We start from the raw sequence: 27367 nt of genomic DNA on the forward strand, positions 1-27367 counted from the left end.
TTCCCGGAGCTTTTTGGGTACTTTATAAATGTCTCTTTTCAGTAATTCTTCTAAAGACAAACTTGAAGTATTGATTGATTTCTTTGAATGGGTAATAATAGCTGCCATCTTGTTTGTCCAGATCAGTTGGTTGTTTACAGAAAACATTTAGGATTCTCAATAATGACATTTTTGTTTAAAAAACAACAACACAGCTAATCATTTGCAAAACACTTTGACACTGTCTCAAGATAATATAATACTGAGTTTTGTGAAGTTAATTGATCTCTTTGAAGGACAGTCTGTCTTCGTAAGAACAAAACCCACAGTTATTCCATACTGTGCATTTCTTTCCTGTATGTCTCCTTTAGCATTCACACAGAACATTTCACTTCTGGTCATCAAATGTTTGAGGTTGTTTTCCTCCACCAAGCAATTCACTGCAATATCTGCTGAGTGTCCCAAAATTCAACTGAATTCAAGCATTATGTACCCTGAGATAGCCTCAGACTTCATCAGACTGTCCCCCATTCAGATGCTACTTACAATTAGTAGGTCCCTACGTTACCCACAACTGTCTGATTTGGCTACAAATTGGAGGTTCCTCTCCTCACGCCCTCACTGCTTGAATAATTTGTCAGAGTGGCTCACGGAACTCAGTGAAACACATTTACCAGTTTATTAAAGGATATGTATGATAAAGGATGCACATGAACAGCAGGTGGAGAGATACATATGATAAGGTCTGGGAAGCACTGTAGCTTCTATCCCAGTGGAGTTGGGCCCATATGGATTTGTCACCAACCTGGAAACTCTGAAAGTAGGCATGATCAGTTATTAACTTCATTCCCTGCCATTTCTTCCCTTTATAGAGAACTGGGGCCTGGGTTAAAAATGCCAAGATTCTTACCATGGCTTGGTCTTTCTGGTGACCAGGACCCATCAGGAGCCTGTCCAGAGTCACCTCATTAGAACAAAAGATGCTCATAGTGCTCTCACCACTTAGGAATTTACAAATGTTTTAGGAGCCTTATGTCAGGGACAGTGATCAAAGAAAAATTCTATATAATAAAAGGCTAATATGCATATTGTCCCCTCGACCGGGATTTCGACTGGGAGTTTGACCAGGGGGCAGGACCGGCCGGCCAACAGCTCACGGCTCCTCCCCCTGGCTGGCCTGGCCCTATCAGCCTGATCAGGGCAGGCTGGCCAGATCCCATCCATGTTGAATTCCTACACCATGCCTCTAGTACTAGAATAAGAGATGCTTCTAGTGTTCTTGTTACTTAGGAAATGACAAGGGTTTTAGGAGCTCTGTGCCAGGATCCAGTATGTGTATGTTTTCTATTCATAATCTTTGATACTTGTCTTTGGGCTACTATAACAAAGTACTATGAACTGGGTAGCTTATAAACAACATAAATGTATGTCTCAAAGTTCTGAAGGCTGGGAAGTACAAGATCCAGTGTCTGTTAAGAACATCCTAATTTACAGAGGATCTACTTTTTTTATTTTGTTAATCCTCACCAGAGTGTATATTCTATCCTAGAGGCCCGGTGCACGAAATTTGTGCACTGGTGGGGGTAGTGTGTGTGTGTGTGTCCCTCAGCCCAGCCTACACCCTCTCCAATCTGGGACCCCTCGGGAGATGTCTGACTTTTGCCTTCATACTGCAGCGATTCTTTTTGGCATTGACTCCACGAGATGTTGAAAGGTGATGTGAGGAACCTGACAGCATGCCTGATGAATCGCACTGTCCAGTTCTGTGAGATTTGATGGTTGTGGAACCAGCTGCCTGATGGCTCTCTCTCTTTTTTTTTTTTTTTAAATATATTTTATTGATTTTTTACAGAGAGAAAGGGAGAGAGATAGTTAGAAACATCGATGAGAGAGAAACATCGATCAGCTGCCTCCTGCACATCTCCTACTGGGGATGTGCCCGCAACCCAGGTACATGCCCTTGACCGGAATCAAACCTGGGACCTTTCAGTCCGCAGGCCGACGCTCTATCCACTGAGCCAAACCGGTTTCAGCGCCTGATGGCTCTTTTAACTTGGTCCCACAAATGCTCAATTGGGTTTTGATCTGGCGATTGTGGGGGCCACCTAAGCAAGGTAAAGTCTTCCTCATGTTCTTGAAACCACTCCTGCAAAATACGAGCACTGTGGCATGGTGCATTGTCTTGTTGGAAGAAGCCACCTCCATTGGGATATGCCATCAACATGATAGGATGAACTTGATCAGCAAGGCTACTTAGGTATGTTGTGCTATTCAGACGTTGTTACATACGAATTAAAGGACCCAAATCATGCTAGGAAAACATGCCCCAAACCATAACACTGCCCCCACGAGCTTGAAGGGTTGTACTCATGCATGTGGGCTGCATGCTCTCATGCTGTTTCCGCCAAATTCTCACTCTGCCATCTGCATGATGCAACTGGAAACGTGATTCATCAGACCACATGACTTTTTTCCAATGCTCGACTGTCCAATTCTTGTGTTCCTGTGTGAATTGGAGACGTTTTTATCTTGGTAACTGCAGACAGCAAAGGTGTTGGAACAGGCCTTCGGCTTCCATATCCCATATGATGCAGTGTATGGTTAATTTGCCTACAGATTTCAGGTGGTCATAATAATCTGGCCACTCACGTTCAAATATATCCCACGTTCAAAGGCTGTTAAATCGCATTGTTTACCCATATCTTCAGAAAAAAAATCACTTCTACTGTTGTGCTAAGCAACCTGCTTCCCTATTTATAATGGTCTGGCCCTCTAGCAACTTCAGCATGAAATTATAGCTAATTTGCCTACAAATGTCAGGTGGTCATAATAATCTGGCCACTCAGTGTATAATCACCTCCCAAAGGCCCTATCTTCATACCATTGTTTTTTTACATGAATTTTAGGGGGGCATAAGCATTCAGTCCATTGCAGTACTATACTGAAGAATGATATTACCTAAAGAAGCTAAACAGAATTCATGACTTCTTTGGTATTATAGTGAATACTTTTATATGATTTAATATTTTAACTTTTTAATATAAAAATTTATTTGCTGAACATAGTTGAAGCAATTCAGCTTGGCAAACCTGTGTCCTGTATGTGTAATTGTGAGCTTGAGTTAAATAATATTTAAGAGTAATAAAAGCCTGGCTTGTTCAAAATGGATTACAGTAATATTGGCAGACAGTAATACAGAGTTAGCTTCAGTTAATGAGGATGTGTTTATTGGGAGACTTATCTTTTTAAGAGTTCCTAGAATTGTGGAGTACAGGAGGAGGTGAAAATGGAGAAGCCTTAAAGTAGAAGGAAGGTTATCAGGAAGCATACTTTCTTCCCTCCTTTACATTTTGAGGTATGGGCCTAGTTACCTATTTCAGTCTCTGAACACCTTGAAACAAGTGCTGGTGCCTGGGCATTTATGACTTTAATTCTTGAAGCTCAGCAGCCATCTTGCAACCATGAGGCTAAAGCCTGAGGGAAAGGACAAGAGAATACAAAAGATTGCAATCTAAGCCCTGGCTTTTCTGTGCTGCTGAATGAACCCAGGAGCTGGATACCTGCAGACTTCATGTTAAGTAAAAAAGAAATATCTTAACCTATGATAATTTGGGCTCTCTTGTAGCTCAATACATCTTGATATAGTGCCAGAAATATAGTTTCATTGCTTCAGCTTTATCAGAAGTCTGTATTTGGAATTGAGTACATTTGTTAATTTAAGGACATTTCACTATGCTACTTGTGAAGCTTTGAGATATTTTCATTATAGAAATCTGTTATGTATACACACAGGTAATCCTTTTTCCACTTCAGGACTTTTGTACATGGTACTCTGGTATAAGCAATCTCCCATACTCTTCATGTCTCTAGTCACTATTCAGCTTTAATGTCCTATCTTCAGCAAGGTGTTTCATATCTGCAGTCTAAATTGCACCTTTCTTACTTTATTTTTTTCTGATAGCATTTTATTCTTTACATTAACTTTTTTTAATTTAAATTTATATACCTGCATAATTGTTAGTTATTGGTTTCATATTGATTTTGCTCAGCAGTAAAGGACCATGTCTGTTTTGTTCATCATTGTAGATACAATGCCTATTAGGTGTTCAATAAACATTTCTTGGATAACTGAGTAAAAGAAGTAAAAGTGAAATCTTAGAGTTCTGCCTCTTTCATATTCCTTTCCCACCATGGACACCAGTTTTAGATAACATGAGATGTTCAGCCACAGCAGAGTTTGTTTCATTTGTTCAGATGATATTGTTCCCTGCTGGTCACGGTTTAGGTGTAGATTTATAACATGAGTAGTGAGTGTAGTCCTTAGCATACTGACTGAGCAAGCATCTTAGCGATTTCTTGAGAGAAGTGATAAGTATTTTGGATACATTTTCTCCTGTGTTAGGATTTATTCTAGAATTTTGCATTACATTAAAATAAGATTTATTGGCACTATTTCTCTAATTTGACATGGTGAGCCTCTGGTAGTGAACATTTTATTTTATGTTTTGGATAAATAACCCTGGAAGCATGGAAATGATTCTCTTTTTAGCAGGTTATTATGCTTAGCTACCAGGCATGTTATTTAAAATTGCATTTAGAATCTTTGTTTTCTTTCTAAAAGAGTAATCTCAGGAGAGTCCATATGAATTATTGACACAAGTTATTGACTTATAGTGGGGATGCTCTTAAATAAAATTTTTTAGTTTCAACAGTTTATAATCTTAGATTGTTGGAAATAGTTTTACTGTTTTTAGGGAGATTTATTGTGCATCTTTGAAGTGACTGTAAATGTTGTATGTATGTGATAGTAAGGAAGAAAACTTGACTTGGACTTTGTCAATTTGGTTACATTTCACAGCTGTCTCATAGCTTTTGTATATCATTTTAAGTAAGTCATTTAACATTTGGGTGATCATATAATTTGTTTCCTAACTCAGGACACTTTGAGGTCACTGTAAGTGGGTGCTGTTAAATAATTTTCTGGGACAACAGGCATACCTGAACTGTCTTGGGGAAACCAAAATGTATGGTCATCCTTTTTGATACAGTAGTTTGAGATGGCAGTGTTATCTATATACCCTTGTGTTTTAAGATCTTCAGAAATTAGGGAGGCCTTCCTCTCATGATAAGGCCATCGATTGTTTTGTTTATAAAGAGAAAGAGCCATGACTGGTTTGGCTCAGTGGATTGAGCGTTGGCCTGTGGGCTGAAAGGTCCCAGGTTCGATTCCGATCAAGGGCATGTACCTTGGTTGCGGGCACATCTCCAGGAGGAGGTGTGCAGGAGGCAGCTGATCGATGTTTCTCTCTCATCGATGTTTCTAATTCTCTATCCCTCTCCCTTCCTCTCTGTAAAAAATCAATAAAATACATTTAAAAAAATAAAGAGAAAGATACTGTAAGAACCAAGAGCCTGGGGCTCATCAAAGACTCAACTTCCCTTTTATTCCCTAAAGGATCCTTGTATCCTTACAGCCCTCTGCCCAGAGGTTGGATTCTTTAATAGTCTGGATCGCTCTGGATCCCCAAACTGCTATGGCTTCATCTGCAATAGCAGATTGGGGGTGTGGGTGTGGGTTAGGGTTAAGGTGCAACAAAAGGGTTTTTTGTACTTTAGGGTTGAATCTCTGTGTATGACTAGTTGGCTGTTTTTAAGGTGTGGGAGGAAGGGGGGAAGGGTTCTTTTATTTTCATTTAATAGAGAAACTGTGGACTCATGGTTATGTTTAATCACAATCTTATTTTGTATTATTTGGGCTTCTAAAAGAAAGCTTCTGAATACTAACAAGAACATAAAACAATCAGGCCTTTCAGAGAAGAGATTTGCAGACTTTTCGGTTAGTCTTCCCTGTTGCAGCTCTGCAGCCTGTATTTGGGAAGGGGCTGTAGCCCTGCTTACCTGGGTTAAGACAGTAATAATCTAGTAACTCAGTCTGCCCCCATGAGAAGGAAAAATTATCACATATCAGTGTTATGTGGTCTAGATTTTCTTAAGGGTCACAGACACTGCAGAGAGTTCTCTTCCCTTCCAAATATTTCCTAATTCATTCCTAGGCATTGCAAAGACATCTAATATACTTGCTTACTTGGTTCTCATACTAATGGAATGAAATAGGCATTGTTACTCAAATTTTACAAAAAAGAAAACGAAACAAAATCCTGAGGATTAGAGAATTTAAGTAAGTGGCCTCAGTTCACATGGCAGATTAGATACTTGAAGTGAGGACTGTTTGTTTCCAAAATGTTTGTATTTTCCAGATTATATGATGCCACATTTGATCTGGTGGTATGAAACCTGAAGGTAGCCTGGAGAAATTAAATAATTTACATTGAATTTCTTATTTTCAGTAATTAGCATCATCCTACAATATACTCTGTTTTACCCTTGGGTAAGCATTCATTTTCAAGCCGTAAATGTCCAAGGGTTAGGTTACTTTGCATTCTGTTGGCTTCTGTGTTTGAAAAAATGTAATTAGTGTGTAGATGCTTAAATAAATATGATTAGAGTGAATGAACATTACTATGCATAAAAAACATATTCAATGAATATTTACTACTTAATCAGTAATTTGGTAAAACTTGTGCTTTGGCTTTATATTTTGTTAGAATCTCTCCAAACCCTTTTCAGCTGCACTATCAGTTTCCCTTCCCCCCCTAGAACTGCTGTAGTGCAGGTTCTGAAATTGAAGGATGAGGAATAAAAATTTTCAAAGATTCATGGTCCTGTCAGCACAATCAGAGCAGTGGTTTCCAGTTTGTGTGCTAGACAACTGTAAGAGCCACAGGAAGAAAAGGTTTATGAATTCCTATGTTTCTGTCATATGCTTGTCCTATTTTTTGAACATATGCAGGTAGATTTGGAAAAATGGGCAGTGATAAAAAGCTGCTGTGACTCACTAATGCTTTAAGTAAGTTTTAATTGTACAGCAGACATTAAAACTAAATGTCTGATTTTGTAGAGATTTGATAATTTTTCAAAGTTAGATTTATTCTCAGACTAAAATAGGCTGGGAACTCCTGGTTTGGTCATAATAGTGCCATGATATTTTGGCCATTTTATCCATTATGTTTCCATGTCTTCTGTGGCTGCAGAACACATTCGCACCCCCTGCATGTGGCAGAAGCATGTCCTCATCCCTCAGTAGATATACTTTCTCATGGGTCAGGTCATCCTTAGCTCCCACCCCTCTTTGTAAATACAATCAGTCAAGTCCACCTATTTTACTGTTAATCTGCCTCTGATTTTGTCTGTGTGCTGAACAATAAATTATTAGCAGATAGATGCTGACATAATTATTAGATTGATTGTGCTTTACATAGAATTCAATAAATATTTGCCAAGTGACTGGTCAACAGTTGGATGGAATATCCTACTAGTGTAGTTTCATGATTTACTAATGTCCCTTGATTTTCTTATTTTTCCCCCTAAAAATTGGATTTCTTTCATGATGCAGGATTCTTGTATTTGAGGCTAAGTGATGTGAATTTTAAAATGTGTGTGGCTCTGTTCTGATAGCTCAATTGTTTCCTTCGATCCTGGTTCAAAGCTCATTATCTCCTATGTGCACTGAAGGAACTATTCTTTTAGTACTTATTTTGTGCTAGATTCAGGGCGAGTTGCTTTATGTGTTTCCTTATTTAATACTTAAAACAATCATATAGAATGAGGAAACATAAATAAATAGTACATGGCCAGCTGAGATTTGGAGTTCAACACATTTTATTAACTAAAAAAAACCTCCTTCATGTTCTCAATTTTAAGTATTTCTCTTACTTTGCCCTACCTACCTTTCAGCTTTCCCTTTGATACCGCTACTCCACAGTCCTTTGGGACCCTACCAGGAACTTAGAATCTATTGAGCTATTCACTTTTTACTGTGCTGTATTCCTCTCATTATATCAGGGGTCCTCAAACTTCTTAAACAGGGGGCCAGTTCACTGTCCCTCAGACCGTTGGAGGGCCGGACTATAGTTTAAAAAAAAACTATGAACAAATTCCTATGCACACCGCACATATCTTATTTTGAAGTAAAAAAAGCAAAACGGGAACAAATACAATATTTGCATTTGCATGTGGCCCGCGGGCCGTAGTTTGAGGACCCCTGCATTATATCTTTACTTTCTTCCTTACTCAGCCTAGATTTTGTGTTATTCTAATTGGTCTGCTTCAGACTAGTATAGTTCTTAGTTCTAATTATTTTCTTTCTCTGCTTTGTTGATGTGCTTTTATTAGTAGAATCAATTTACAGTATAAGGAAGAAACATTGCAGATATATGTAGGGTCTTTAGGGTTTTCTATGTAAAGAATCCCGTCTTCTGTAAAAAGTGATAGTTTTGCTTCTTCCTTTCCAATTTGGATGCCTTTTATTTCTTTTTCTTGCCTAATTTCTCTGGCTAGGACTTCCAGTACTATGTTGAAAACAGTGGTGAGAGTGGGCATACTTGTCATGTTCCTTATCTTAGAGGAAAGAAAAGCTTTCAGTTTTTCACTGTTAAGTGTGATATTAGCTGAGGACTGTATCATTTAAGGCTGTTATGTTGAAGTAGTTTCCTTCTATACCCCAATGTATTGAGTGTTGTAATAATAAATGGATATTGTATCTTGTCAAATGCTTTTTTTGAATGTATTGATATGATCATATAATTTTTATCCTTTATTTTGTTGATATTATTTTGGTGTGTCACACTGATTGATTTGCTTATGTTAAACCATCCATGTGCCCCTAAAATGAACCCCACTTGATCTTGTTATATTATCTTTTTAAAGTATTGTATTTAATTTACTATAATTTAATTTAGGAGTTTTGCATCTATTCATTAGTGATATGGGTCTGTAATTTTCATTTTTTATATTGTCTTTACCAGGTTTTGGTATCAGTAATTGAAAGGGTGAGGGCTACGCCCTCCATCTTACCCTGGATCCTCCATTTTTGGGCAGCAGCCATTAGCCATGTGCTCAGCAAGGAGCTTCTTCCTGGAAGCCCAAGCCTCTGCTAGCCACACCTAGGATTTCTTTAAACTAACCAATGATAATCAAGGGAAGTGCACACCATAGACACAACCACATCCTGTGTAACAAGATCCAGACTTGCACCTGGCCAATCGGCAGGGCCCACAGTCCTCTCTCCTCCCCTTACTCCACCCCCCCTATAAAACCCCTCTTCCCACAGGGCTCTCTCTCTGCCTCTTGCTGCTGCGTCGGCGAGTGTGGCTGACGGGAGCTCAAGCTAGCTTGAATAAAGACTCTTTGCTTTTGCATCGGACTCGGCGCTCCCTGGTGGATCTTTGGGGGATCTTGTAATCTGGGCATAACATAATGTTGGCTTCATAAAATGCATTAGGAAGTATCAAGTCTTTAATTTTTTGGTAGAGTTTGAGAAAGATTAGCATTAAATCTTTCAGAATGTTTGGTAGAATTTACTAGTAAAGCCATGTGGTCCTGGACTTTCACTCTTTGGGTGGTTTTTGATGACTGTTTCAATTTCCTTGCTGTCCATTGGTCTATTTATATTTTCCAATTCTTCATGATTCAGTCTGTGCCATGCCAGCATGGCCAAGGGTGAACCTGAGGAGGGTAGGTGAATGATCGAAGAAGACAGACAAAGAAAATACAGCTGGGGCTCAGGGTATCTCACGTGCGGAAGCTTTATTTTATAATCAGATCAAAACAAGGGTAGTGGTCAACATGTTTACAATGTTCTTGTGAGTTTCACCTTGTTTTGGCAGCACTTGCTGCACCTCCCGCAGCCCATTAGCTACCTAAGAAGGAACTAGGAAGGGCTATAAGGTTAAGTTTAATTATGCTGAGAGGGCTCTTCCCTCCAAGCTGGGACTTGTTTGTGGCCCTTCCACAGGTCAATTCGAGGCTTGACCCTATAGCAGCTCCCTACACAGTCTAGGAAGGTTATATATTTCTAAGAACTTGTCCATTTTTTCTAGACTATCTAATTTGGTGGCATAAAGCCTTTCATAGTATTCTTGTATAGTCCTTTGTGTTTGTGTGGTGTCTATTGTAACTTCTTTCTTTTCATGTCTGACTTTATTTGGGTCTTTTCTCTTTTTTTTCTTAGTGAGTATAGACAGAGCTTTGTCAATTTTATTTTTTCAAAAAACTAGCTTTATTGTGGCATTAATTTTATAATTACTTTTTGTTCTCTATTTTGTTTAATTCTGCTCTGATTTTTATTATTTTCTTCCATCAGTTGACTTTGGGCTTTATCTTTTTCTAGTTTTTTAAGGTGAAATGCTATGTTGTTTATTTGAGGGTTTTTTTTTTTTTCCATGTAGACTATAATGCTATAAACTTCCCTCTTATTATGTTTTTTGCTGTATATCCCTCCAAACTTTGATATATCGCATTGTTACTCTTATTTGTCTTTATCCATTTTTTTTTTTTTTTTATCCAGAGCATTGTGGTTGGAGAATATGCTCGGTATGGTTTTAGTCTTTTTGTTTTTAATCCTCTCCCAAGGATATGTTTATGGATTTTAGAAAGAGAGGAAGGGAGCAAGAGAAAGAGAGAAACATCCATGTGAGAGAGAAACATTGATTGGTTGCCTACCCTATGAGCCCTCACTGGGAATGAAACCTAAAACATAGGTATATGCCCTGATTGGGAAGCGTACCTGCACCTTTTTGGTGTATGGGATGATGCTCCAACTACTGAACCACCTGGCCAGGTTGTTTCAATCTTCTTAAATTTGTTGTGTCTGCTTTTCCCCCAACATATGATCTATCCTTGAGAATGTTCCATGTGCACTAGAGGAGAATGTATATTATAGTGTTCTGGGATGAAAAGCTCTGTAAATATTGGTCATGTCCCTTTGGTCTAATGTCAGTCAAAGCTGATATTTTTTTTACTAATTTTCTGTTTGTATGCTCTATCTATTGCTGGCAATGGGGTATTTAGATCCCTGCTATAATTATATTTTTGTCAGTTTCTTCTTTCAGTTCTGTTTGCAATTGCTTTATATATTTTGGTTCTTTCAGGTTGGATTCATATATTTTGTACTGTATCTTTTAAAAAAATTGTTTTTATTGATTTTTTAGAGAAAGAGGGAGGGAGAGGGATAGAAAGATGGAAAGATCTATGAGAGAGGAATGTCATCGATTGGCTGCCTCCTGCACGCCCCCTGCTGGGGATCAAGCCTGCAACTTGCACATGTGCCTTGACAAGGAATTGAACCAGCAAACTCTTGGTTCCTGAGTCGATCAGTGCTCAACTGCTAAGCCACACTGGCTGGGCTGTGTTACATCTTCTTGATGTATTTTCCTTTTTATCATTACAAAATGTCCATGTTTGTCTCCTGTTACCTTTTTTACTTTGAAATCTATTTTGTCTGTTATAAGTACAATTATCCCTGCTTTTCCTTGGATGTCATTTGCTTGGAGCATCATTTTCCATCCCTCCACTTTGATTCTGTGTTTGTCTTTGCAGCTGAGATGTGTCTCCCATAGGCGACATGTACTTGGGTTTTAATTTTTGACTCATCCTGCTACTCTGTGCCTTTTAATTGATGAGTTCAGTCCACTTACATTTAGGGTGATTATTTATACACTAGAGGCCTGGTTCACAAAATTGTGCATGGTTGGGGTTCCACCAGCCCACCCCAATGGGGGCCCATTGGGCCAGGCTGTCAGGGAAGCGGCCTCCTGGAGTTGGCCAGCCGGCCCTGCTCCCGATGGGGGTGGAGGGAGCTGATCGGGGGTGGGGTCAGCTGGAGGGGAGGAGCTGTGGGCGGTTGGCTACTGGGTGGAGGGGCCATGGGCGGTTGGCCAGCTGGCCACACCCCCGATCAGGGTGTTGCGGGACGGGCTGGCTGGGGGCGGGCGGCCCGATCAGAGCCCTGATCAGGCTGGTTGGCTGCTTCAGTGCGCGTCATAGCCACTGGTCCTTCTGGTTGTTCCACCTTTCTGGTCACTGGGCTTTTATATATGTAGATGGGGATTTCCTATAGCCATTCTATCCTTTGTTTTCTAATAGCTTTGTGTCTCCATTGTTTCTTTTCCCTTGTATTTCTAACTACTAATTTAGTTTGGTGGTATTCTATGAGTTTTCTCCCCTCCAATTTCTATTTTTTAATGTTATGTGTCTCATTCTAGATTTCTTTTTGTGGTTACCATTAGGTATATACAAAAGCAGTTTTCATATGTGCAGTTTTTTTTCTTTTGAATACATTTCATCTCTATTCACCTGTGCAAGTTCATTTCTTCCCCCTCCCCTTTTATGTTTTTGTTGTCACAAATTATTTCTTTTAATGCTGTGTTCATTTGCATATCGCAGTAGCTATTGTCTTTTTTTCTTTTTCTTTTTTAAATATAGTTTTACTAGAGTGCCTGGTGCATGAATTTATGCACCAGTGGGGTCCCTCGACCTGGCCTGTGGGATCGGGCCAAAAACCAGCTCTTCAATATCCCCAAAAGGGTCCCAGATTGCAAAAGGCCGCAGGTCAGGGTGAGGGACCCCATTGGCGCACCACTGGGGCTGGGGAGGGATGTGGGAGGTTGGCCAGCTGGGGAGGGACCGTGGGAGGGCTCCAGGGCATGTCTGGCTGGTCTTGCTTAGTCCCGATTGGCCGGACCGCAGCAGCAAGCTAACCTACCGGTCGGAGCGTCTGCTTCCTGGTGGTCAGTGCACATCATAGTTGATTTTTCTTTGTTAAATGGCATTTAAATATATAAAATAAATATCAAAAATATAAGTCTTTGTTTTACTATGGTTCCAAATATCAAAAAATTTCTATATGTGACACGGCACCAGAGTTAAGTAAGGGTTTTTCAAAATGCTAACACGCTGAGCTCAAAAGGTTCGCCTTCACTGTCATAGTGACTGGTCGACCAGTCGATTGTCTGCCCCCTGGAGGTCAGTGTATGTCATAGTGAGCAGTTGAGCGGCCTTAGCATATCATTAGCATATTACACTTTGATTGGTTGAGCGGACGACTGAACACTTAGCACAGGGGTCCTCAAACTATGGCCTGCGGGCCACATGCAAATACAAATATTGTATTTGTTCCCGTTTTGATTTTTTACTTAAAAATAAGATATGTGCAGTGTGCATAGGAATTTGTTCATAGTTTTTTTTTTTAAACTATAGTCTGGCCCTCTAACGGTCTGAGGGACAGTGAACTGGCCCCCTGTTTAAAAAGTTTGAGGACCCCTGACTTAGCGTATTAGGCTTTTATTATATACTAGAGGCCCGGTGCACAAAAAATTGTGCACTCGGGGGGGAAAGGGGGGTCCCTCAGCCCGGCCTGTGCCCTCTCGCAGTCTGGGACCCCTTGGGAGATAACGCCCTGCTGGCTTAGGCCTGCTCCCGGGTGGCAGAGGGCAGGCCCAATCCTTAGGTGCAGCCCCTGGTCGGGCTCAGAGAAGGGCCTATTGGGGGGCTGGGGCACCGCCCTCTGTCACACTCAAGGCAGGGTCAATGGGGAGGTTGCGGTGCCAACCCTGTCACGGACAGAGCAGGGCCCATCAGGGGGGTTGGGGCTCTTTTCCCTGTCACGCACAGAGCAGGGTCGATCAGGGGGTTGGGGAGCTCCTCCCTGTCACGCACAGAGCAGGGCCCATCAGGGGGTTGGGGAGCTCCCCCCTGTCATGCACAGAGCAGGACTGATCAGGGCGTTGAGGAGCTCCCCCCTGTCACTCACAGAGTAGGGCCGATAGGGGAGTTGGGGCACCGCACCCTGTCACACACACAGCAGGGCGGATGAGGGGGTTGGGGCACCGCCCTCTATCACCCACAGAGCAGGGCCGATCAGGGGGTTGGGGCGTTGCCACTGTCACACTCAGGGCAGGGCCGATGGGGAGGTTATGGCTCTACCCTGTCACACACAGAGCAAGGCCCGTGGGGGGGAGGTTGGGGCGCCGCACCGTCACACACAGAGCCGCAAGGCGATCAGGGGGTTGGGGAGCTCCCCCCTATCAGACACAGAGCAGGGCTGATCAGGAGGTTAGGGCACCTTCCCCTGTCAAAAACAGAGCAGGGCGATTGGGAGGTTGTGGCCCTGCCCCCTGTCACACACAGAGCTGCAGGGAAATCAGGGGGTTTGGGCGCTGCCCCCTGTCACGCTGATCCCGGTGCTGGGAGGCCTCGTGGCTCCACTGATCCCGGTGCTGGGAGGCATATTACCCTTTTACTATATAGGGTAGAGGCCTGGTGCATGGGTGGGGCTGGCTGGTTTGCCCTGAAGGGTGTCCTGGATCAGGGTGGGGGTCCCCACTGGGGTGCCTGGCCAGCCTGGATGAGGGGATGATGGCTGTTTGCAGCTGGTCACACACCCTTCAGGGTGGGGGTCCCCACTGGGGTGCCTGGCCAGTCTGGGTGAGGGGCTGAGGGCTGTTTTTAGGCTGGCGGGTGACGGAAGCTCCCAACTGCTCCTTTTTTTCTTTTTCTTTTTTTATTCTTGGCAAGCTTTAGCTCTGGCTCCAGCTCTGAGGATTCCGCTGCTGAAAGCAGGTATCTGGTTTGTTTCGGTTCTATAATCAGAACAATGTATAACTCCAGCTCTGAAATCCTGGCTAGCTGAAAGCAGGTTTCTGGGGTTTTCTTTAGCTTCTATATTCATCACAATGTTTCTTAAACTGCAGGCTCAGAGGCCAGCAAGGCAGGCAGGGGAACGTTGGAGTCCTCCATCACTGAAGCAAGCAAGCCTCATGTTAGTTTCAAGCTGCCTGGCTGCCGGCAGCCATCTTGGCTGGCAGTTAATTTGCATATCTCGCTGATTAGCCAATGGGAAGGGTAGCAGTCGTACGCTAATTACCATGTTTCTCTTTTATTAGGATGATTGATTTCAGAGATGAAGGGGGGGGGAGAGAGAAAGAGAGAGAGAGAAACATCAAGAGAGAGAGATGAGAGAGAATCAGTGATCAGCTGTCTCCTACACACCTCACACTGAGGATCAAGCCCATAACCTGGGTATGTGCCCTAACCAGGAATCAAACCGTGACCTCCTGGTTCACAGATCGATGTTCAACCACTGAGCCACGCCAACTGGGCTTTTTTTTTATTTCTTAAAACTTTTACCTCCTTTAATCTTCGTTATATTTAAGTGTTTAATATCTTATTCTGAACAGAGATTGTAATTTCTTGCTTCTTTTGGTTAGTCTACTTACAGTTTTGTGTCCTATTGCCCTATTATTTCATGTAGAAGAGCACTTTTCAGTATTTTTTGTATTGCAGTCTTGTGTTGGTAAATTCCTTCAGCTTCTGTATATCTGGGAAAGCCGTTATTTCTCCTTCATATTTAAAGGATAATTTCTAGATATATATTTCTTGGCTGATGATTTTTATTTTTTAATAATTCAAATATTTGATTCCACACTTTTTTACCTTGTAGTGTTTCCACTGAAAAATTCCATGAGAATCTAATGGGGTTTCCTTTTTAGGTTATCATCTTCTTTTCCCTGTTTGCCTTGATAATTTTTCTTTGTCATTAAGTTTTGATAGTTTTAATACAGTGTGCCATGGAGAAGGCCTTTTGGATTGAGATAACTAGGTGTTTTATTAGCTTACTAGAGGCCCAGTGCATGAATCTTTCCTCCATCTGGTCTGCTCTGGTTACCATTTCATTTATTTAGTCTCTAGCTTCAGAATTTCTCTTTGGTTCTTTTTTTACAGTTGTAATCTTTTCTGAAATACTTATTTGTTGATTTTATTACTGAGCTAATTGAATTCAGTTTGCTTTTCTGAGTTTTCTTGTATCTTGTTTAGTTTTTTGTTTGTTTGTTTTAAGAACTGCAATCTTAAATTCCCTGTCATTTAAATCAGTCATCCATGTCTTTAAGTTTGTTCTCGAGATTTTTAAATTTTCTTTCTGAATTCTCTTGTTACTTTCGTTATTTATTGTGCTTGGTGAATTATTTTTCTGCCTGGGTATTTGTGGTAATGAAGTTTAGCAGGTTGATAATAGAGGTCTTTCTTTTGTTTTCCAGTAGGTGGTGCTGAAGCTCAAGTGTTTATTTTTCTCCTACCTACACTACTGGGGCTTCTGGGATCTCTAGCACCACTCCTCTGGATTGTTGCAGGGGGTGGTTCTTGTGGCCACTGTGTTGCTTATGCCACTTTCCTGTAGGTAGAAGCTGTCAGCAGAGCAACTCCGTTGGAGTTGACCCAGCTTCTTTTACCGGGCTCCTCTATGATAGGTGGGGGAGGGGTAGGCTAGGAGTTCGGGGGAGTGGGCTCATGTGTTTGGGGCTCTGTTCTCTCCTGTGGCGTTAGCCTGGAAAGTTTTTTGTTTTTTTCAGTTCTTTTACTATTGGCAGAGTGATGATTTCTACTGCCGACTGGCCACACGGGGGATTGGGTGGGCAGGTTCCCACATCTGCAGAATCATTTGTCTGGTGCTGGCGGGCTATTGAATGCTGTGACCCTTTGCAGTGCTTCTCTGTCTCTATCTCTGACCCTGGACCCAGCCTCAATATGTGCCAGCCACCAAGGCTCAGTTGCTGTTTCTGCCCTTTCAGTTTGTTCAGTGGAGTTTCCCTGGAGCCCTTCACTGCTGTTGCATCTGCTGGGAGGCAAGAGATGGACTGTTTGTGGCCTTTGTCTTTGTCTTTACTCCATCCTGCCTACCCCACTTGCTCTGATGTGTCCACATTTAGTTGTCTCAATATATGGATCTCTCAGATGTGTTTATGTGTTGAGCTGGGATTTCCTTTGTTGAACTATAGCTGTCCAACTTGTTGTAATTGCATGGGGAGAGACCTGGAGGTCAGCTAACATGGCCATGCTGCTGACATCACTCTCTCTAGTATATTTTCATTGGGTTGTCTGTGAATTTTTGTTCTCTGAGTTTGAGAGTTATTTGCTTTATGAAGAGGAAATATTTCAGAAGCATAATTGATTAGAAACAGAAATCAAAATATAGGCAGAGCAAGGGAAATAAAACTATTTTGTGCTATGTACTTTACCTACATTCCCACTTTCATTTTTTATGAGAACTTTGAGAAAGGTACCTGGAACCCCCAGTGTAGGTGCCCAACAAGCCTGGACTCTGCTGACAAATGGGATGAAACCAAAACTGTACTAGTTGTTTTACATCTCATTCATATTAGTCTTGGTAAAACCCCGACGAGATATAATTAGTACCATTTTTAATCTGGGGAAACAGGCTGAAAGAACTTTCACAAATGGGCTAAGGATACACAGCTAGTTAATGGAGCTGAGATTTGAAGTCTTGTCTGATTGTGAGCTCAAGCTCCTCCCTCTTTCACAAGCCACCTTTCCCTTGTCGTCTAGAGGAGAGACCAGGATTTGAGTTGTGTAAGTAAGCCCAAAGATCATACCTGTCTTCGTCTGAACTTGTTGCGCTTTATTTGTTCTAGGATCATATTAGCCTACTGGTTCTCTACTCTGGCCTTACATTACACACCTGAGAACCTTTTTCCTTACTTATATGTTTATTTTTAAATCCAGATAGGTTTTAATTCTTAATAACAAAATGCTTGTTTAATAAAGAAACTACATATTTAACAGAAAAAAATTTAAAGCTACAAGTTAAAAGCACATTGAGGGACAGTCCTTTTCGTAATGCAATTTAAAGGAATTCACTTTACATATCAATAAAATAAAATTCAAGAAAATTATTTTCAAGTTTTTTTATTATAATTTCTGGAAAACATACAGTTGATTATATTTTTTCATAGAAAAGCAATGTTAAGATATGGGGTTATATTTCTGTACTAGAAGTCAGCAAATAAATCATCAGTCTAACCATCAAAATATGTCATTAAAGCAAAGCAAAACAAAACACCACACATAAAAAAAAACAACCTACTCTAAAAGCCTATACTAATTTAAAATACTATTCCCAGCTCTATTAAATAGGCATAAATATATGGCACATATTAATTACAAAAAGCTTTTTATGTACTATTAAGTGCACATGTAGTTCAAAAATTTAATTGGGGCCCTAACCGGTCTGGCCCAGTGGATAGAGTGTCAGCCTGCGGACTCAGGGGTCCCAGGTTCAATTCCAGTCAAGGGCATATACCTTGGTTGCGGGCGTATCCCCAGTAGGGAGTGTGCAAGAGGCAGCTGATCGATGTTTCTCTCTCATCGATGTTTCTAACTCTCTATCCCTCTCCCTTCCTCTCTGTAAAAAATCAATAAAATATATTAAAAAATATATATAATTGGGGACCTAAAACTAAAATACTGTATTTATGTAATCTTGGCATCTTAGAATTTAGGATGTTGCTAAGGAAATAGATGGCACAAGACTCTTTAAAAAGCTGTCCAGATATTTAAAAACTTTCTTTTGATATATTTTTCTAAAACATGCAGAGGCATTTAGCCACCTCATTGATTCTAGAGTTATTACTTCATAGAAAACATTTTCAAAAGAGTTGACATAGTATATGTCCCCTCTGTCTTCCCTTCTCAATTTACTGAAAGCTATAATTGTGAGGCCTACATCAGACATAAGGTCATTCTACTTAGCATTTATTGATCTTGCTGTTATTAGAGTACCTTCTCACTCATGAGCAAACTATAGAAGAAGTTACCTGGCCACTGGCACAAACTTTCAAAAAAAAAAAAAAAAGGCTGAAAAACAGTTTGCCTTTGTGTTTTGTTTTTTTTTAAATATATTTTATTGATTTTTCACAGAGAGGAAGAGAGAGGGATAGAGAGTTAGAAACATCGATGAGAGAGAAACATCGATCAGCTGCCTCTTGCACACCTCCTACTGGGGATGGGATGTGCCCGCAACCAAGGTACATGCCCTTTACTGGAATCGAACCTGGGACTCTTCAGTCCGCAGGCCGACACTCTATCCACTGAGCCAAACCGGTCAGGGCGCCTTTGTGTTTTGAATTGCCCAAAAGAAATGAGAATAAACTGATACTGGTCATTTACAGACCAGAAAGCACTATATAAAGTCAATCTGAGATGCTATCCTTAAGGGTGCTTTTTCTATAAAGAAATCTGACTCAACTAGATGAAATCACACAATTGTTTTCCTCTCACTTCCCCAAGGTGGTTTTCTCATACATGAGTGTTTGGCAAATGGTGTTAGGTTATCTGGAGGATTGAGGGACACCTTGTTTACCAAAGAGCGAACTTAAAGAAACCTAATTAGGGGAAGCTAGTTACACAAATATTTTGTAGTTTGTCTGGAAAAAAAGTACCATATCCTTCATACTAACATGTCATGATGGATATTTTACAGTAGCAATGAGATCCCAAAGCCTTCTAAACCAGGTTTATGCAGCACCTAAGAATACCTGCTCCAGCTCTTATTGAATCAGTGATAGTTTAGAGATTACTGTGGATTGATTCAGTTGCTAGGGAAGACCTTCTGTTCTTTGGAGCACCCTGTTGAAGTCCTTGCCTCTCTGGGAATAAGCACTCCATAGACAACTGTTCGTGCTGCAGCTGCTGCTTCTGAATTTTTAACTAGCTTTGGGGCAGGGGTCTTTTCCTCCGGACACTGCTAAGATTGCTGCACTAACTCTTTTGTAACTCGTGGCTCTCTGGAGGTGGTGCAGCTCAGAAGCATGCCTCTCTACTGCCACCTACAAGGCCTGGGGCTTCCTTTTTAGCTTCCCTCTTTCCAGACATGCTTCTTGCTGGCTTATTCAGTTGCTTGTCCAGTAAAGCTCTTTTCTGTAGGTAACAAGCACGGGACTTTGCAGCTGTCTCAACTCAGGCTTTGTTTAGCATCATGTAAAGTCTGCAATTCTCTGTACTGTTTCTCCTTTACCAGTAAAATGTCCCCTCACTGCCTCCCAACTGCTGCTTCAAATCAGATTCTAGCTTTTCCTTTGCCAAGGGCTGTGTTGTTTTCAGCTCTGAAGTTTGTTTCACATATTGGGAGACTAATTCTTGTCTCGTTTATAGGATCTCACTACTTTTTTGTACATAGTTCCACTGATTTTCAATTAACCTTCTATACTTCTTAGTTTTGTTTGTCAGGTTTGCCAGCATAAAGTTAGTCTCAGCCTAGAGAGATAACTTGTTCACTAACAGCCCGGTTTCTACCACTTTTTATTGGATTTGAGTTTATTTGCTGGTTCAGCTTCATCATTTCCACTGTTGTTTCTATAAGCCCCATTGCTGCCTTTGTTGGCTTCTCTGGCTTCAAAAAATTACTTATAAAATGAAAATACAGTACAAGGGGAGTACTGGAGTCTTCCTTCGTGGCAAGCATTCCTGGTTCCTGGAGTCTGCGGTCAGCCCGAGTCTCCAACATCAGGACCCCTGTGAGCCCCATATCACCTGTGTACTGTCCAGGTGGCCTGTGGGTGTCATTTCAGTCCTGGATGGCGCTCTGGGCCTCAGCAGCACTGCAGTCCTGGATGATACAGCACTGGTGGTCCTGGTGGCTTTGGTTTCCTCTTTGTGGTGCTGAAAGTGAACTGCATGGCCTTTTCCTGCTGCAGGAGCCTAGCTACAGGGCTTCAGGTCACCAGGCTTCCCAGGTCCATTTCCATTACCCTAAGCCAGTGATGGCGAACCTATGACACGTGTGTCAGAGGTGACACGTGAACTCATTTTTTTGGTTGATTTTTGTTAAATGGCATTTATATAAAATATCAAAAATATAAGTCTTTGTTTTACTATGGTTGCAAATATCAGAAAATTTCTGTATGTGACACGGCACCAGAGTTAAGTTAGGGTTTTTCAAAATGCTGACACGCCGAGCTCAAAAGGTTTGCCATCACTGCCCTAAGCTCATCCTCTTGGCCACTGGCAGTCCTGCTCCTCACACTGCCAGATCCCCATCACCATCTTGGGTGGGCTTCCAGGTGGGCTCCTGAGCCAGGTCAGCACAGGGAGATGCTCCAGGATTCCTTCACTCTCCCTTCTCCACTGGGTTAGAACTGGTTGGAGCCTGTTCTACACTCTTTCACAGCTTGCAATGTTGAACGTGGAATGTAGGCATCTCCCTAGTCAAGTGTCTATGGTGATTGGGTGGAAGGGGCAGAGCCATCTGAGGTCATAAATCGGACTTGGCTCCAGTGTGTCTGTTGGCTTTAGAAATATTTTTCTTGAAACAAAAATAATATTCTGAAGTCTCTATGGTGGGCTTGTTTTGTGTGCAGCCATCTCCAGTACTCCGTAGGCTCCTTCCTAACAGCATTAGCTTCATCTTACTCAGGAACAGGTCCCTTCATCACAACTAAAAACCTTTATTTTATATATACATATTTATATATTTTTTAATGATTTCAGAGAGGAAGGGAGAGGAAGAGAGAGATTGAAACATCAGTGATGAGAGAGAATCATTGATTGGCTGCCTCTGCATGCCTCACACTGGGAATCAAGCCTGCAACCCGGGCATATGCCCTGACTGGGAATTGAACCATGACTTCCTGATTTATAGGTCAACACTCAATCACTGAGCCATGCCAGCCAGGCTATACATATATTTTTTTAGAGAGAGAGAGAGAGAAACATTGATCAGCTTCATCTCACATGTACCCTAACTGGGGATCAAACCTACAACCTGGTTTTATGCCCTGACCAGGAATTGAACCCAAGACCCGTTGGTGTACAGGATGATGCACCAATCAACTGAGCCACACTAGGACATACCTAAGAACCTTAAAAACACACACCAATATTCTAGTTTCACTCATATCAAGTCAATCATAAACTCTGGGCATGGGGTCCAGCAATAACATCGTTAAAAAGTCTCAGGGGTTTTGTTAGTGGTGGTGTTAGACCTCGAGTCTTCAGTTCACCTAAAAAATAATTCAGAGCCAAAGATGCTGCTACAAGTTTATTTAGAAAGTCACAGAAGAAGTGAACCAGCTGGGCTGCGTGGACTCAGGAAACAAGTTACAGAAGCAAAAGAAGGACCCTTGGAGCTTAGAAGAAAGCAAGCAAAGGTATTGTGCTTGAGAAGGGAGTTGTGGGTGTGCTCTAGAGCAGTGGTCGGCAAACTTGCAGCTTGGCAAACCGCAGCTCGAGAGTCACATGCGGCTCTTTGGCCCCTTGAGTGTGGCGGTATTTTGTGGAAGACCCACACTCAAGGGGCCAAAGAGCCGCATGTGGCTCGTGAGCTGTGGTTTGCTGACCATGGCGAGAGAGAGAGAGAGAGAGAGAGAGAGAGAGAGAGAGAGAGAGAGAGAGCGAGAGAGAGAGCGCGCGCGCGCGCATGTGCACACTGGGTCCCTTGCCTCAGGGGAGGATCTGAATAGAACATTCATCAGCTTTCCAGGTGTGTCCTTTCAGGGTCATGTCTCTATTAATTGTTTGGCACTGGGGTAGGGGGTCATTAGTCATTGCTTCTGGTTCTGATAGCAATCTGCTATCATTTTGTCTGGTTTTCCTGCTTTTCTGGGCCTGAAACTGAAACACAACTGAGGCCTAGATGTTATCTTTGGTGTGACCAAAACTCTATTTCTGTGGTGAACAGACCCTAGGCTTTGTTCCTAAGATTACTTGATGGGGTCAGAACTTCATTATCCTGAGGGCTTAATGCTTACGGGAGGGTGTTCAGGGTTTGTATGGGAGTCACATGAGGCTATTCTCTGCCCCCCCCACCCCCCCCTTGTCCCTCCTCTAAGGAGGTCTAAATTACTAGCTACATGCTAAGGGAGGGAACGTTACCCTAGGGATAAGGTCCTAGCCTATAATAGTTGCTTTCTCTAGTTTTGGCTATTGCTAGGCACCCAGGCCTTTCTGTCCTGGTGACATTTCATACTGGGCCTATCGTTCCTGCTCTGTTCATTGCCTAACTGCCAACTCTATCAGTTTCAAATGTGCCACCAGGATTGAGGACCATTGTCATCAGGCCCAAATCAGATAGCTGACTAAAATAGCAGAAGGTATCCATTCATGTTTTCTGAGCTTGTTCAGGTGTGTGCTATTATCAGCATTGCTATGGGGAGGCCCTGACTTTAGTTTGATGATGTAAATACCATGAGGAAGAATAATTGTCACCTCACATCTGCATATCCAGATCCTCCATGAACCACTCAGATGATTTTGTGCTAGATGTGTTCATACTTTCCCTTGGTAAGCCACTTTTACAAGGGAGAACCTTCACTTAAGGGAAAATAAGTCCTGTACTTGAACTTTTCCTCTCTTAAGCAGATTTTAGAATTGATCCTACCTATAATCATGAAATATATGACAGTTAATGTTACACCAAGACTTCTTGCTATCCCATTTAACCAGTCTTTTGTGACATATGTGCCTTACTATTTCAAACCCTAACAGCAAATCTATAAAACAAAACCTAGTTTTGCATATACACAGGCCTGCATTTATCTTATCAGAGCTTGTATTAGCAAAACTTTCATGAAAGGTATGAGGATAATTTCAGGAGTCCTGAAAATGGTCAGTATTTCATTTTTCTATTTTTGCAAAATCATGTTTTTATTAAGTAACATTTTGAATAATTCAGTTATTAAGTACAAATTAGATTTTCATATGAAGAAGTATCTATACTTATAATAGGGTAAAATGCAAATTGGTCTGGGATGCCTTCACATAACGACTGAACCGCAGGAGGGTGGGGCAGCAAGCTAAGTGCTTCGGAGAGCTACAAGTGGTGGTGGGCAGGGCAGTCAGCTGAGGCAAGCAGCAGAGAGCTACTCGTGCATGGATTCGTGCACAGGGCCACTAGTTTGTAATAAAAGTGATTTTATGGGACAGTCTAGGTAATTTATAAAATGGTTATCTAAAGGTTCTTATAGCCTCCTCAGGGTTACATGTTAGTTGAAGTCCAGATGATATAAATAATATTTTGGAACATAAAGAAAAAAAATGTATGGGTAGAATGCCAGCTATTTTATGAAATCCAAGGCTGATTTGAACAGCCCTTGACAGTTTTAGAACCAGTTTGAGAACTCTTAGCCTTAGCAGTGGTATGAATTTCTGCACTGTCCAGAGCAGTAGTTTTTGATTATGGCTGCATGTTAGAATCACTGGGAGCTTATGCAACTACTAATGTCAGGGTTCTTTCTCAGCGATCAAATACAATTCTCTGATAGTGGTACCTTGACACAAATATTTTTAATAGCTTCTCAGGTAATTCTAGTGTTCACGATGGAGAACCACTGGCACTATTGCTGCCTCCAAGATCTGTGACTGACTCGGTTTGATTTCTGGTCAGGGCACATGCCTGAGTTGTGGGGCGTGCAGGAGGCAGACAATCAAGTGATTCTCCCTCATCATCGATGGTTATCTCTTCCTCTTCCTTCCTCTCTGAAATAAATAAAAATATATTTAAAAAAAAGATGTGTGACTGATAAAGGCACAGTAATTGCCTTTAGGTAATTTTGGGATCTTGCAAGGCTGGCCTTCTGAAATCTTTTGATGGCAAAGACTTTTCCTTACTCTTTTCTGTTCCCAGCACTCTTCTAAATGCACAAGAAATATTTGCAAATCAGTTTCATTTCTTTTAAAGTAGTATTCCAGAATTCAAGCTGTTCTCTAGATCAGAGTGACTTTATTCCCCTAAATAATCACAGGCCCATGTGTACAAATTTTAAAACAAAGACTCACAAAAAACCAAACAGGCTGTTTTTAGGAGATTTGAAGTGGGGCACGCAGGTCAAATGTAATTGAGTGACTGGCTGGTGGAGCAGAAAAGACTTAAATCGGGAGCAGGAGGTGTTTGTTTGTCCAGGCACTCCCCATGGGATTGGGCCAACCTGGGAAGATCTCTGCCTATCTATCCTGTCTCTATAAATCAGACAGTATAGGAGCAAATACACATTATTCTGATTCCTTCAAATAAAATGTGCCTGTGCTTCTTGAATGCAGGCTCAGTACACTCCTGAGTCAACCTCAATACGGTGTGATAAGGAGAAATTTAAGCCTAATTCATACAGAACCTACTCTGTAGTTAACTTTACTTTTCCATATTCATTGATGAAATGGTGATTGCAGATAAGGATAAATGCACAGGTACTGGGTTTAATTTAATGTTACTTAAAGCTTTTTGCATTTGTAGGCAGGGGCTGGTTCCCAATATCTTTGTCACATTAAATGGTACCTGTCACATTCAGATATTTGACTCTTTGAAAGGCTTAAACTAAAACATTAAATAAAGTGGCAGCTTAGAATTGCGAAATAATTTGCTTTTAAGACTGAATTGACCCAGAGGTTTTAGAATGACTGTACTTTTCAATTACTTTTTTGAGGAAAAGAAAATGGATACTGATTCCAAATTGTGTGTGTGTGTGTGTGTGTGTGTGTGTGTATGTATGTTGTAAATACTATTTTTTTATTTGTAACAACGAAGGACTTCTGTTTTTATTGACTCTTTGTGTGTTGTAATTTATTCAAAATGTGGAAGCATATTGGCGTTTTTCCTTGCTCAGCTTTATTCAAATATTTTTTTCAATAAAATCCCAACATACATTGTCAATTTTCATTCTTGGACCTCTCATTTTAAGATATATTTATCTGCCTAGCTCATTGTGGATATCTCCACATAATAAATGAGGGAAGTATTGAATAGAGTGGGTACTTGTGAGTTGGTATCTTATAACTTGCTCTATTTGGCTTAAAACCTTATTCTTTTAAAATATTTTCTTCTTAAAGTTATAATTTATCAATAATTAATCTAAATTATAACTTCAAATAAAGCCATTGATTGTTGATATTTTTCAACTCTTACAGTATGATCCTGAAACGAGTGAAGTACTGAACTCAGCACCAGAAGGTTAGAGTTCATCAGGGCTCCACCCCAGCCTCTGTGATCTGTGATCAGATTACCTTTTCTACTTAACTCTCTTCAGCCAAAACAGAACCTAAATAATCTATGCTCCCTTTACCCCTAGGGACAGTGTGAAGATTAAGAACATATTCTCATTACTCTGTGTCATAAATTGAATGTTTGTCTCCCCCAATCTCCCTCCCTGGGAAATTCACATGTTTAGATCCTAACCTCCAATGTGATAGTATGCCATGGTCGGCAAACTGCGGCTTGGAGCCACATGCAGCTCCTTGGCCCCTTGAGTGTGGCTCTTTCTAAGCCTTAGGAGTACCCTAATTAAGTTAATAACAATGTACCTATCTATATAGTTTAAGTTTAAAAAATTTGGCTCTCAAAAGAAACTTCAATCGTACTGTTGATATTTGGCTCTGTTGACTAATGAGTTTGCTGACCACTGGATAGGGAAGTGATTAGGTTATGAGGATGGGGCCCTCATGAATAGGATTAGTGTACTCATAAAAGGGACACTGGTAGCTTTCTTCTCCCTTTCACCATGTCAGGACACAATTTGAAAACTGCAGTCTATGAACCAGGAGGCTTTCTCCTCTCTTTCACCATGTGAGGACACAGTGTAAAGACTGCTGTCTGTGAAGCAGGAAGTGGGTTCTCACCTGGCACCAAATCTGACAGCACTTTGATTTTGGACTTTCCGGCCTCCAGAATGTGGACAGTAAATGTTTGTTATTTATAAGCCACCAACTCTATGGTATTTTTTTTATAGCTACTTGAGCTAAGATACTCTGCGTTCATTTTCTGAGAAAAAGAGGGTGTGCACAGAAGGCTTGGTATTATTGCCATCAATGAATGAGGTCTGAAGGAATATAGGCTTTAATTTTTTTTTCTTTTTTAATTTTTGTTTTGTTAAATTCACATGGTATTCTAATACCAGAGGCTTATGCTTTCTTCAAAATATAGTAAAATGAAGCATTTTTATAAGGTAATTTACTAAAAGTGATAGTATTAATGGCATACTTGATTTGAAAGAAGTTTAGTTTAATTAGTGAAATATGTTTGGGCAGAAATGTCTCTATCCAGTGGTTGTTATGATGTGTGGATTTAAAATACATTTCTTAACATTATCTTCCATAACTACTCAACCTCACTGGGCTTTTTTTTTTTTTTCCTCATTAAGACTAAACAACCAAAGCCTGACGTGAGAAGCATAATTTTCACGTTTGACTCTTAATTAACTTGGTATGGGAATGCAGCCTTTTTTCATTACCAAGCATTTCAGCTCTTTCCGGCAGCAGAGGTTCTATTTTTCTCTCTTTGAAAGAGATGGAGCAGGATGGAAATTACATGGTTTGGCTCCCACTAAGGAGAGGAAGGTAGATGATGTCTTCCAGCCACCCTTAGGAGGCTGTGTGTGCACCAGAGGACAGATGTCCTAATGCTAGCTCACTGCCCTCCTTTCTCAGCTCTGTTCAGGGGTTTTGGGGTGTGTCCTTCAGTTGCTTTGTGTGGCTCCTAGAAAGGGAAACTGAGCTGTAATGAACACAACCAGAAACCTGCTATTAGAAAGCAGCTGGTGTGGAAAAGGCTATGTGAAGAAGATGAAAACCCAGTAGAATGCCAAGGTATATATAAATGGGACACATTGCTGGCCAAGGCGTTCAAGAGTTCCTGAGCTGCAGAGGCACTGAGGGAGTTCTGTGTTTGGAGTTTCCCCTCATCCTGTCTTTTGAAGGCTGGGGTGTTTTCAGTCCC

At 41.1% G+C, this 27367-nt stretch overlaps 1 protein-coding gene across 8 annotated transcripts in view; it reads left to right on the forward strand.

The window, feature by feature from the left end:
- FARS2 (phenylalanyl-tRNA synthetase 2, mitochondrial) overlaps positions 1-27367 on the forward strand; it is a 591973-nt gene that overhangs the window by 29547 nt on the left and 535059 nt on the right. The gene's annotated exons all lie outside the window — the stretch shown is intronic.

Source organism: Myotis daubentonii, chromosome 3, assembly GCF_963259705.1.
Source record: "Myotis daubentonii chromosome 3, mMyoDau2.1, whole genome shotgun sequence".
In the NCBI taxonomy this organism is placed as follows: Eukaryota; Metazoa; Chordata; class Mammalia; order Chiroptera; family Vespertilionidae; genus Myotis; species Myotis daubentonii.